This window comes from Diabrotica undecimpunctata, chromosome 2 (assembly GCF_040954645.1).
Source record: "Diabrotica undecimpunctata isolate CICGRU chromosome 2, icDiaUnde3, whole genome shotgun sequence".
NCBI classification, from domain to species: domain Eukaryota; kingdom Metazoa; phylum Arthropoda; class Insecta; order Coleoptera; family Chrysomelidae; genus Diabrotica; species Diabrotica undecimpunctata.
This window is the reverse complement of record NC_092804.1, coordinates 23,497,493-23,509,762: the sequence shown is the minus strand read 5'-3', so window position 1 is coordinate 23,509,762 and position 12,270 is coordinate 23,497,493. Positions and strand designations below refer to the sequence as shown.

Sequence of the window (12,270 nt, the reverse complement as noted above, 5' to 3'; positions counted from 1 at the left end):
AGTTGTAACTTTTTCGGGGTGATTTTTATCCATGAACTCTGCAACTTTCTCTCACATTCCCAGAATCTCTTTTATATCTCTTGTAGAGATAACGTCTTCCAATTCTAGCTCCTCTTCAAATTTAATGTTTTGTTGAACCACTGTAGGCCCTTCTGCGAATGTAGTTCGTCTAACTCCTCGACTGTCAGCTCCTGAGACTGTTCCTTGACAAATTCGTTCACATCTCTTTTATCCACCTCCAGACCCATGGATTTTCCAATAGAAACAATCTCATCTACCACTGACACTTCGGGTCCCAGTCCTTCGCAGGCCCTTTCATCTACAGCCTCAGGCCACAGCTTCTTCCATGTAGAGGTTAAGATCCTTGTTGTAACACCTAGCCAGGCCTGCTCAATAATTCGTAGGCATATTACTATGTTACAGTCGTTCTTCCAGAACTCTCGAAGGGTAAGGTTTGTGTTCTCCGTCACCTCAAAGCAGCGCCGAAAAATGTGCTTGGTATACAAGTTCTTAAAATTAGAAATCACTTGCTGATCCATGGGCTGCAAGATAGTAGTGGTGTTGGCTAATAGGTAGAGAAGCTTTATAAACTTGAACTATTGGAGTAAATGATCTTCGAGATTTGATAGGGGATAAGGGGCATTATCGAGGATAAGCAGGATTTGCATGGATAGGTTATTTTGTTGTAGATATTTTTTAACAGAAGGGGCAAACACCAGGTTTATCCACACACAAAGAATTTCCTGGTGGCCCACCCCTTTGGATTTGCCCCCCACATAACTGGCAGTTTTTCTTTTAAAATCTTATGTGTCTTAAAGGCTTTGGGATTTTCTGAATGGTACACTAGAAGAGGTTTGATTTTACAGTCGCCATTCGCATTGACGCTAAGTAGTAGAGTTAATATATCTTTTATAGGTTTGTGACCTGGCATCATCTTCTCCTCTACCGTTATGTAAGTCCTATTTGGCATCTTTTTCTTGAAAAACCCTGTCTCGTCATAGTTGAAGACTTGCTGGGAGATGTATCCTTTGGCTTCTATCAGTTCGGAAAACGTTTTGATGTAAACCTCAGCTGCTTTCACATCCGAACTTGCTGCCTCACCATGCCTGACGACGGGGTGAATGCCGGTCCTTTTTCTAGATTTTTCAAACCAGTCCCGACTGGCTTTAAAAGAGTGTTCCGATTCATCATTTGTGGAAGTGTGTGGGATCTGCTTCAGCAAATCTTCGTAAATCGCTCGTGCCTTCTCACATATGATGCTTTGTGTTAAGGTTCCTCCTCGAAGCTGCTTCTTTGTCACCCACACCATTAGTAGTTTCTCCATCTTTTCAAGGAGAGAAGTTTGGAGCTTAGACATTTTTGTAACGCCCTTAGCTGGCATTATACCATTTATCACCTCCTTCCGTTTAAGTACAGTACATATCATTGATGTGGTACGCCCGTACATCCTCGCCAAGTCAGTTACTCGTTCACATTGCTCATGTTTTTCAATGATTTCACGTTTTAGTTTAATATACATCATCTTGTTCTTCGAACCCATGGTTGTAAAAATAAATGTAATATTTTCATGTACAAAAAGCACAAAATGCGAACCCAACTTATCAACAATACTTCGAAAATGAGGGAAACAAGCAAAGCAGGCAGACTGAGGTCTATAGTAAAAATTTACACAGTGTAAAGTACACTGACATTGAGAGTGCAATATGGTTAGTAATAGAATCCGAAATTTGTCGAATTTAACTTCCAATGACCATTTAATTTATCGGTCCAAGTAATAATTTTGGAGCATCGACGTCTTTTGGTCAGCGGAGACTTGAAATCTTGAAGGCACTAATATACAAGATGCTTAGCTCTGTCCATCTTGTATATTAGTGCCTTCTTCCAGACCGTGTCATATGCCTTCTCGATGTCTAGGATGGCTATTCCCGTCAAACTGAAATAAAACACAGTCTAGTATTTGGCCATTATAATTAAAATAACAGCCTGGTACTCTAGCAGTGGCACCTATACGAAATAACAAAAAGTCGGGAGACCTCTCTAATTTGCTATCAATAAATAAAATATGTTAGATATTGTTCACAGCTTCAAATTTGTTATTTTCTGATGTTTTCATACAAAATATTTTACAATTTTATTGTTACAAATATAGAATATATAATATTTGATATATATTCTGTACGCAATACAATGTTTAATTGTTCAATATTGATTTATATTTTTAAAGGTTTCTTTATTACTTTTATGTTATCTTCGTCGTAATTGCCACTGTTTTAAATCCGGTTTACTGTTTTTTCAGATTCTGGCATGACAGAGCTTGAATTGATCGATAGACATTATAGATCTCATCGTGTTACTGCAAACACTCGAAACAGTGAGGTTGTTGAATTACCATATTGTTGGCTCAGACATTTAAGTTAGGTATCTGCTTGTCTTCATTTACATAGCATCCGGGCCAGAATTAAACAAATGCCGTTAAGACGTTTTTCAACAATAATTATAATAGGTATCCTTTTTATGATATTGATGTTTGATGGAAATGTAAGTACAAATTAAAGAAAGTAAATTGATTACAAAATATAAATTGTAGTAAATATTGACTACCTAACAGAAATTATACAATTTTTGCATGATTTGTTGGAGCTCAACTGCAACTAAAATGATGCGAAAATTGTATAATAAAAAAATAAATCTAATAAGACATGTAGAAGTCACAGCTCCAAACCCATCTCGCCACGAGTAAGAACAGAAATAATTCATTTTAATGATCATCTTTAGGGTTCCTAATTTATGAGATACAAAACCTTTTGTCCCCTTTTTTTAAAGATGGCGGCCGGGGGACAAGGGTGGCGACTCCATGGCTTATACGAACCACCTTCACATATCAAAAAGATAAAATTGCGTCCTCTCAAAAATGTAATCTCGATGTAATTTTTCAATAAACTTCGGTTTTAAAGCCTTATCTTTGGCGCATCATGGACGGCTCATTTAAAAAAAAAACGTTTTTAAATTTTTTGTCAAAACTTGAACTCTGAATCTTTCAAATGGTTCTTTTTAAACTGCTTATTATTTATAAGCAAATCTTCAGTGAGTTTTTGAAAAAAGGGCTAACTCGGGTTCTAAGAGTCATAGAACATTATGTTTTCTCTAATTCGTGTAGAAATGCAAATATGGAGAATAAGAAAATAACTTTCTACGTGTTATTGCGTCTGGAAACCCATTTTACAATATTTAAAATAAACTTTTTTTAATTTAGAATAAACGTCTTTTTCTTCAATTTGGCGCTTTTAAAATTTAAACACACGCAATAGTTTACGCATAACAACATTTTAGATAAAAGCTTTTTGGGATAAACAACTTCAATTTTGCAATAACTATGAAGTGAATCTTCTTGAAATTTGTAAACTTGAATATTTGTCATATTTTCCTTATTCTCATGCGTAATCACAGTTTTGGTACATTTTTAGAAAATAATTGCTATTTAAATGGGAATAAGCCACAATTAAAGGTTAAATTAATTTTATTGACGTTTCAATTTCCATTTCGGAAATCGTTCTCAAAATACAAACATTAGTAAATTAACCAAATTTTTGTTTTTTGTTACTTGGTGAAAAATTCTTCTAATAATTTAATTTTATCTGACTCATTTATATTGACAATTCAGACATGCATTATACATTTTAAAGTAGACGACTTTAAAATGATATTGCCAATACTGTTGAGTTGCGTTCCTGGGACGACTTTACTTGTAAGATAGTTCATTCGATTACATGCAATCAACTTTAACTCGAGAATATCCGTCAGGAAAAATCATAGCATGTAATTCGTCTTTAAAAAGACAAACACATGCCATGATGACAGTAAAAATCTCCTGTTAGTGATTCCATAGTAAATTATGAGGGAAAAACCAGGAAAAAAACCCCATAATACTATCCCGACATGGTAAGTATTTGGTCGTGCATTTAGTTTACTTTCAATAAACACCAAATTCTGATTTTATATGTTTGTTATTTAAAAAATATAAATGATGTATCCTCTATATGTTACTGACTAACTAATACTGGTATTTTCTTTTTAATAACTTCTTTTAATATGGGTAACCAGATTCTACTACATTCTGCCGAGGAATTTGCGACACAATTGGTCTCATTTAGCATAATTAGAGCCGCTTCTTTGATTTTTCTCTTTTTACCATCCGTTTCTTTTAGGACTATATTTGAATCATTCCATTAAACAATATAATAATAAAATTAAACTAACTTTAGTTCTTCATGTATATATAAAAATAAATTATTTCTTTTTATTGTTTCTTTTTACCTTTCTCTTATTTCTAGAGGTATTTTGTTTATCTTCTGCTGCAGCCGTATTCGCTTTCTTTGCAGCTTTTTTAGTTTTAGCCAGATCAGTTTTAGCTGCCATTGACTGTTTATTTAATTGATATAGTTTAGATTTGGCTGCTTCCAGTAACTGTTCTTTTTCATTTAATTGCGTATTAACACCCTTAAAACCTGTTGAGAGTTTGCTGCATTACCTTGAGCCAACTGAAAAGTGGTTTGAATTAGCTTTAACTCAGCTTTTGACTGCTGAACAGCTTTATTGGCAGACTGAAGAGTTTGCTGAAGTTACTGCAGACTGAAAGTTTCTTCGTTGACTACCATCTCAGCTTCTTTAAGTTCTGCTTGAATCTCCTCTACTAATGCTTCTTTTCCTGCTAAAGCTACTTCAGCTGCTTTTTCTGCCTCCATCGCTTTTTCTGCTAGTTGCTCTTTTACTTGTTTGGCAGCTTGAAAACCTGCTTGTTGTTGAGCATCCTGGGCCGCTTTTGCCTCCTGCGCTGCTTTGATAGCGACATTTGATGCTTTTGCCCCAAAGTCTTTGATTTTTCCGACAGAAACTCTTGAATGTAGTGGAGGACATTCTGTACAAAATACTGTGATAAGGCATGCAGATATTATGTATAACCATATCATTATCGTTAAATATATTCTATATATATATATATATATATATATATATATATATATATATATATATTCATATAATAAATATATATAGTATGAGAATATTTTACAAAAATTTCTTGTCAAATTTATTTGAAAGAAATCGTGGAAAACTCAAAAAAATGTGAAAAATTTCATTGAATTTTTTATACAAAAGAACAGAAAATACATAACACTTTAGTACTCGTGGTAAGATTTAGGCTGAGGTCTCTACAACATAATTTTTAGAAAAGTTATTAAGAATTTTGTTAATATTTGTTTATGTATTATTTATAAGTAAAAAATGACATTTATTCTTTTGAAAAATTTTTTTTTATATATCGTCATTACAAAATTTATCAAAAGCAGTTGTGAGATACATGGGAAAATCGTTAGCTCCCTGGTCTAAAAATCTCTTCTTCTTTACGTGCCATCTTCGCGACGAAGGTTGGCAGCAATCATCACTGCTATTTTAACTTTTGACACTACAGCCCGAAAGAATTCAGTTGAGCTGCATCCAAACCATTCTCTGAGGCTTCTCAGCCAGCACAATCTTCTTCTACCTATGATGCACTTTCCTTGAATCTTTCCCTGCATTAGTTTTAGGAATTCATATCTGTGACCATGTGTTATATGACCCAGATATTGTAGTTTTCTTATTTTGATGGAATATTCTCTATTCTTCTTAGTACTTCTTCATTTGTTATTCTGTCTGTTCAGGAGATTCTCATCATTCTTCGATATGTCCACATTTCAAATGCTTTCAATTTATTGAGACATTGTTTATTTAAAGTCCATGACTCCACACCATACAAAAGAACAGAAGATACATAACACTTTAGTACGCGTTTTCTAAGATTTAGGCTGATGTCTCTACAACATAATATTTGTTTCATATTATTGAATGCACTTCTAGCCTCTAATTTCTATGGTATAATCGTTTGTTTCATTAATGTTTGCCCTTAAATAGTTATAATTCTGAACTCGTTTTATCGTCTAATTATTTACGTGTAGATTGATGTATCTAATAATGTATCTAATTTTTGTTTGATATAACTATGAATTTTGTTTTCTTTATGTTTACTGACAGACCAAATTCTTCACTCGCTACAACAACCTTATCTAAAATTCTTTGCAAATCTATAATATTTTCTGCTATTAATAATATATCATCATCATAACTAATTTCACGTATGGGTAGGCCATTTATTTTTATGCCTGCTACTTCATCTTCTAATGCTTTTTTGAATATTCCCTCTGAGTATGCATTAAACAGTTATGGCGACAAGACACAGCCCTGTCTAACACACCTTTTGATTTTTATTTTATTAGTTTTTAAATTATTATAATTTATTATTCTTGTCTCCCGTGTCTCGATGTTCTTTATTCTCAGTAGTTTTATCAACGGATTATGTTACACTGTATCGAATGCCTTGTTATAATCTAGGAAGCAGACATAGCTATCCTGGTTTGCATCTAAACATCTCTGTATTATCACATTTACTGCATATAATGCTTCTCTGGTTCCTTGAGTATTTCTAAATCCGAACTGAGTTTGTCCAATGAATTGTTCTAACTTTTTATATATTCTACGATGAATAATCTTTAGGAATACTTTTAGTATGTGGCACATTAGACTGATGGTACGGTGATCGCAACTATGTTGATAGAAGTCATTCTTTAGGTAATATACCTGTTCTGTATATGATATTAAATAATTCGACAACAATATGTATATTGCAGTCGGTATTTCGTCTGGTCCTACTGCTTTCCCAATTTTCATTTCTTTAATTGTTTGTTTTACTTTGCTTTCTGTTATTTCTGGTCCAGTATCTTCAACGAAATATTCGTTATCTATTTTGTCTCGTTTGTCTTATCGTTAAACAGCTGTTCTATATAGTTTGCCCATACCATAGTGTTTCGTCCGCCACCCAATATTTTTTCTTTTCTTTGGTTTTGCATAGATACTTGTTTGAAGGTTCTATTAAGTCAACCTTTATTTTTTCCCAGTTTTTGTTGATGTTTTCTTTATTGCATTCCCCTTTAATCTGTACTGATATTTTCTCTTATTTCTATATCTCTTAGTGCATTTATATCAGTTCTTTCTTCTTTTGCTGTCTTTTCTATTCTTTTCATTTTAATTTTCATATGTGCTACTAAGAGATTATCTTTCTTTTATCATTATGTAATCTATTTGATTTCTTATTATCTGATGTTCATTATCTCTTGGCGATTTCCACGTGTACAAACGTCTATTAGGTAATTCAAAGAACGTGTTTGTAACAATCATATTATTATCTTGGCAGAATTGTATCAACCTATTTCCTCTTTGATTTCTATTACCTAATCCAAAATTTCCCATTACGTTGCTTGTGGTACCCTTTCCAATTTTGGCGTTCAGGTTACCCATTATTATTTTGACGTCACGTGCTTTGGTAGTTCTCAACACCTCTTGAATTTGTTTATAGAAAGATTCCTCCTTTTTGTCGTCTTTTTCGGTCAATGGGGCATAGACTTGAATTATGTTTATTTTTCTGTCTTTCGTTTTTAGTTGTAGTAGCATAACTCTTTCGGAAAAAGGTAGAAAATTCTGGACGTGTTGTGAGATTTTATTGTTCGGTATTATTGCCACGCTATGTCGAAGTTGTGTGTTATTATTACCCCAATTGTATATCGTATGGTCTCTAACTTTACATTTTCCATTTCCTATCCATCGGGTTTCACTTATTCCTAAAATATTGATGTTAATTCTTTTCATTTCTTGCTTTACATTGTGTGTTTTTCCGGATTCCAACATGCTGGTCACATTCCATGTTCCAATTTTAAATTCACGGTCTGCTTTTTTCCTTTTTCTGGTAGGGATTGACGACCTGAAAAGCCCTTACTCCTTTCCTGCCGGATTTTGGTCTTCGATACCCATGATCAGTGCACATCTGCTTACTCTGTCTTCTTATTTCATGATGATTCGACTAGAGATATCCTACGATCTTTACAGTGGTTTCCCGTTGCCTTCTGTATTCTTATGCCGTTGGCTAATGTCTTAGCTCATCCGCCTTTAGGGCCAGTTTCCGAACCCTAGGACAAAGGAGTGCTTTGCCACTTACCAGCTCATCCGCCCGAAGCCGTTGGCCAGTAAGTGTGGGGATTGCTTATACCGGCAATCTCTCGGACGTCAGAGCCTCGTTTGTTTGGCAGGATGCACCGAATAGTCAGGATCAAAACCATTACACGGGCAGGTGAGGTTGACATTTGGATCGGAGAGGTTATACGTTGCGCATCACTATCCCTTACATCCCACATCTAAAAATCTACTTAGCCGTAAAATTTGTAAGCAGAAAAGTATACACAAAAAATTGTAATCAATTTTTTCCTTTTCGGTATATTTTATTTTTATTAATGTAAAAGCTCCCGCTCTCATATCATAATAATACGAGATTACGAGTTACTTTTATTAAAATACGTAATTATATTTGTAATCATAACTTTAATCTTTTAGTAGTGGCATGTTATTAAAAGTTTTAAACTGTGTATTTTATTATACTTATTTATAAAGTACATTACCCGTACGATCTGTAAAGTAGTCAACAAACCTATAAAAATGAAAAATACCATGTAATAAAATGTCGTTCCTTATGGTTATTGAAAAGCAGTGGATTTCACAACTGGAAATAATTGAGTTAGTGAGGTGGAAAAAGAAAATGAAGCGAAAAGGTATTATTGTTATTATATATTATATCGCTATTATAAATATACTGCCATATGGGATTTCTGGTAGATATAAGAAAATATTGGGTAAGGGCTTAGTAAACAAAGATTTACTTTATTATTACTTAAAAATACACAAGAATACAGATCTTTTTTAATAATATAACGAGACATATAATATATCATAATTAAGATATTTTAAGTTTTTATCTATTAACAGCTGCTTATAAAAAATACTCCACTTCTTTATCTGTTAATCATCAATAGATGCTGCTTTTACTCTTTAAGTACAAAGAGAATACGACTAGGTGCAAGCGCAAAGGTGAATAGGCGAAACTTCTGTGCGCACTAGCAGATTTTAAACTTAGACACAGAGCGCTCAGTTGATAGAATACCGCTAAACTGTTTATTTGGATACTTTCACTGTAGAAGCGATTCGCGACATTGACCAGTTTTCTGTTAAAACTTAATTTTTATTAATGTTAATCATTTTTAATAATAGTGGTTTTGAATATTGTAATTTGTAACCTAAGAACGACCCATCAAAAACCTCCGAAAGTTGGGAGCCAATGTGGAACAATAAAACTCACAACTTTCTTTGGGAGCCAATTGTTAGGCCTCGTTTAGCTCTGTCTCTCAAGTGTGATAACGTCTTATCTTAAAAGTAAATATGAAAAATGAGTATGGCTAGGACAAATAAACTATGATATTAACTAAACATATTTATTGTACAGAAATAAATATAAAATTGAAATTTTAATATTTAATTAAAATTAAACAAAACAAATCTTGCCTATAAGCTTTACATAAATATTTGTAAATGATACTTAAGTATTGCTTCAGATGTTGTTTTTATGTCGCTGGACAGGACTGCACAATATAGTGGTCAGTAGCTAATAAAGCTGAAGCATAATAAATGTGCTGTGGGATTCTTCACCCGAAAAGGTGGAGAAAAATTAGACCAACCAAACGAGAAAAATTAACCTGTGTTAATAATTGCAATTGTAAAGTATTTCTTTGCCATATGAAAATTAAAAATAATTGCAATATTCAATAACAAGTTCAGTCAGAAGTCGAGAGTTGTCAACTGCCAAATAGCGTTTGTTTTATCGATCTATCATCTCATAGAACATAATAGTATTCGTAATCATTTCATAAGATCACCTACTTATCTATTCTGACGTACAGTTAGGTCCATTTTTTGAAAAGTTATTGCTGGGCTGCTATAATACTCCAGTCGTCAGAGACAAAAATGCCACTGAACCTCTAAAGATCATACGAACAAGCTGAATTTTACCGAAAATATTAATTTTGGGGCCCCAAAAAGATGCAAAAAAGTTTACCCCTTCTACCCCCGGGCTTCCCCCTAAAACCCCCCTCACTGGAGGGTAAAAACGCAAATAAATAGATTTACACAGAATCTGTACACTGTAGAAAAAAATGTTTCAAATAAAAAATGTAGCTGAGATTATTTTAAACAAAAATGTCTATAAGCATTTTGTGTGTAAAGTGAGCTGTTCTCTTAGAAACGTTCAATAAAATGTTCAATAAAATTTGTATCAGCAGGGTAATCACATGTTGCCATTTTGTCCAGTTGTACCCATTTCAGTTTTTTAAGAAGCTGAGTCTAATTTGCGTCCCAGTCAATAACTTTAAGCCTCAATTTGTTTGTCCTAAGAAGCCGTTTCAGAATATTTTCGCAGTTTGGAGATGAATTTGCTCGTATGGCAGAGAGTGTAAGTCCAGTTCCTAACCCCAGAAATTTTAGTAAAATCCAGGTAACTCTTTTGTGTTGATTTTTAAAGGAAAAATAAACATTTTCTAATAATAATTGCTTTCATAACAGTTTAAGAAATTGTAATAATAAAAATTATAGATGTTAGGGTGTGGCTCTTAGCTGTCATATTAATTGTTTTAATACCTGTCATAGCAGTGATCTTGTTTTGCTTTTTTATAGAAAAAGGCTAAACTCTATACATAGTTTCACTTAAAAAGATAATTTTTCATTTGTAATAATTTATTTCTGCTACAAATTATCGCCCGGTAACAATTGTAAACGGATAGGACATAGTAAGTTTGTTTTTGATATTTTGTATTTTATTGTTATTATTTATATTTATAACTTTTTGTCCAGACATTCATTAAAATAGGACGGCTGCGTTGGATAGGACATGTAGAAAGAATGGAAGAAGGCGAAATACCAAACAAAATATTCAAACAGATGCCAGTAGGAAAAAGAACAAGAGGAAGACCAAAACTGAGATACTTAGAACAAATAGAAAATGATATAACAACCTTAAAAATAAAAAACTGGAGAAAAAAAGCACGAAACAGATCAGAATGGAGAAGAATTCTGGAACAGGCCAAGACCCAAAAAGGGTTGTCGAGCCAGTGATGATGATGATGATAACTGTTTGTGGTGAGACAGCAATAAATATTTAATTTTTTCCCTAAACCATTTTGTTTATTTCTCTTAACTAACTCTCTAACCCTTTTTTGTGTTTTTAGGAAAGAACAGCCTTTTCTTTCATCCAGCAGGAAGATTCTTCAAAGCGCCGTCCTTATTTTAAATAGCTTGAGAACCTTCTTGTATTGTGTTTTGTTCCAGAAGATTTATGCAAGAATTAAAATGGGACAAGAAATCACCTCTCCTTTTCAAACAACAAAGGGACTAAGACAAGGCTGCTGTCTGTCACCCACCTTATTTAAAATCTATTTGGACATATTCTTAGTGAAATGAGTAAAAATGTAGAAACATGGGAATAACGGTAGAAGAAAACACGCTATATACACGTTTCTTTGCGGGTGACCAGGTAGTAATTGTCGAAGACAGCTGCGATCTTAGCTATATGGTAAAAAAACTGCAAGAAGAATATCAAGTGGCAGGTCTAAACATGAATATGACAAAATATGAATATCTCTCAGTGGGAACAGATGAAATATGTGACCTAGTCTTGGAAGACGACAAAAGGCGTGCAATCCTGCAAATATTTGGGGGTCATCTTCAACAAGAAGGGAAATAGCGCAGATGAAATCAGGGAAAGAATAAACAAGGGCAGAGCAGCGACCCGTGCCTTAAACTCTTTTCTCTGGCAAAAAACAATTCGACGAGAAACCAAAAAACACATTTACGGTAGTATAGTCCAAAGTATTACACTTTACGGTTCGGAAGTATGAGACGTCACCAAAGCTAATAGAAACAAACTTATGACGACAGAAATGGATTATCTGAGACGAAGCTGCGGTAGATCGAAACTGGAGAGAGTTAGAAACGAACAAATAAGAAACGAAATAAAAATGGAGCGAAATATCAATGATGACATAGAAAGAAAACAATTAATCTGGTTCGGACATGTTAAAAGAATGCTGGAGTACAGATGGCCTAGAAGAGTACTGAAATGAATCCCTCCTGAAAGAAGAAAGGGAGGAAGACCACGGAGAAGTTAGCGCAACGATATTGATGAAGCATTGGTGGCAAGAGACTTAGAAGAGGCAACTGCATATGACAGAAAAAGAAGGAAATTGGGGGCAGGGAAGCGGCGACAGCCGTAATCAATCCATTATTATATATTTAGATTTATGTAAGTAA

At 33.8% G+C, this 12,270-nt stretch overlaps 1 protein-coding gene and 1 pseudogene across 3 annotated transcripts in view; one reads left to right on the top strand and one right to left on the bottom strand.

Moving 5' to 3' along the window:
- Dgk (diacyl glycerol kinase 1) overlaps positions 1-12,270 on the top strand; it is a 529,426-nt gene that overhangs the window by 353,413 nt on the left and 163,743 nt on the right. The gene's annotated exons all lie outside the window — the stretch shown is intronic.
- Positions 4,288-4,967, bottom strand: LOC140433060 (uncharacterized; annotated as a pseudogene).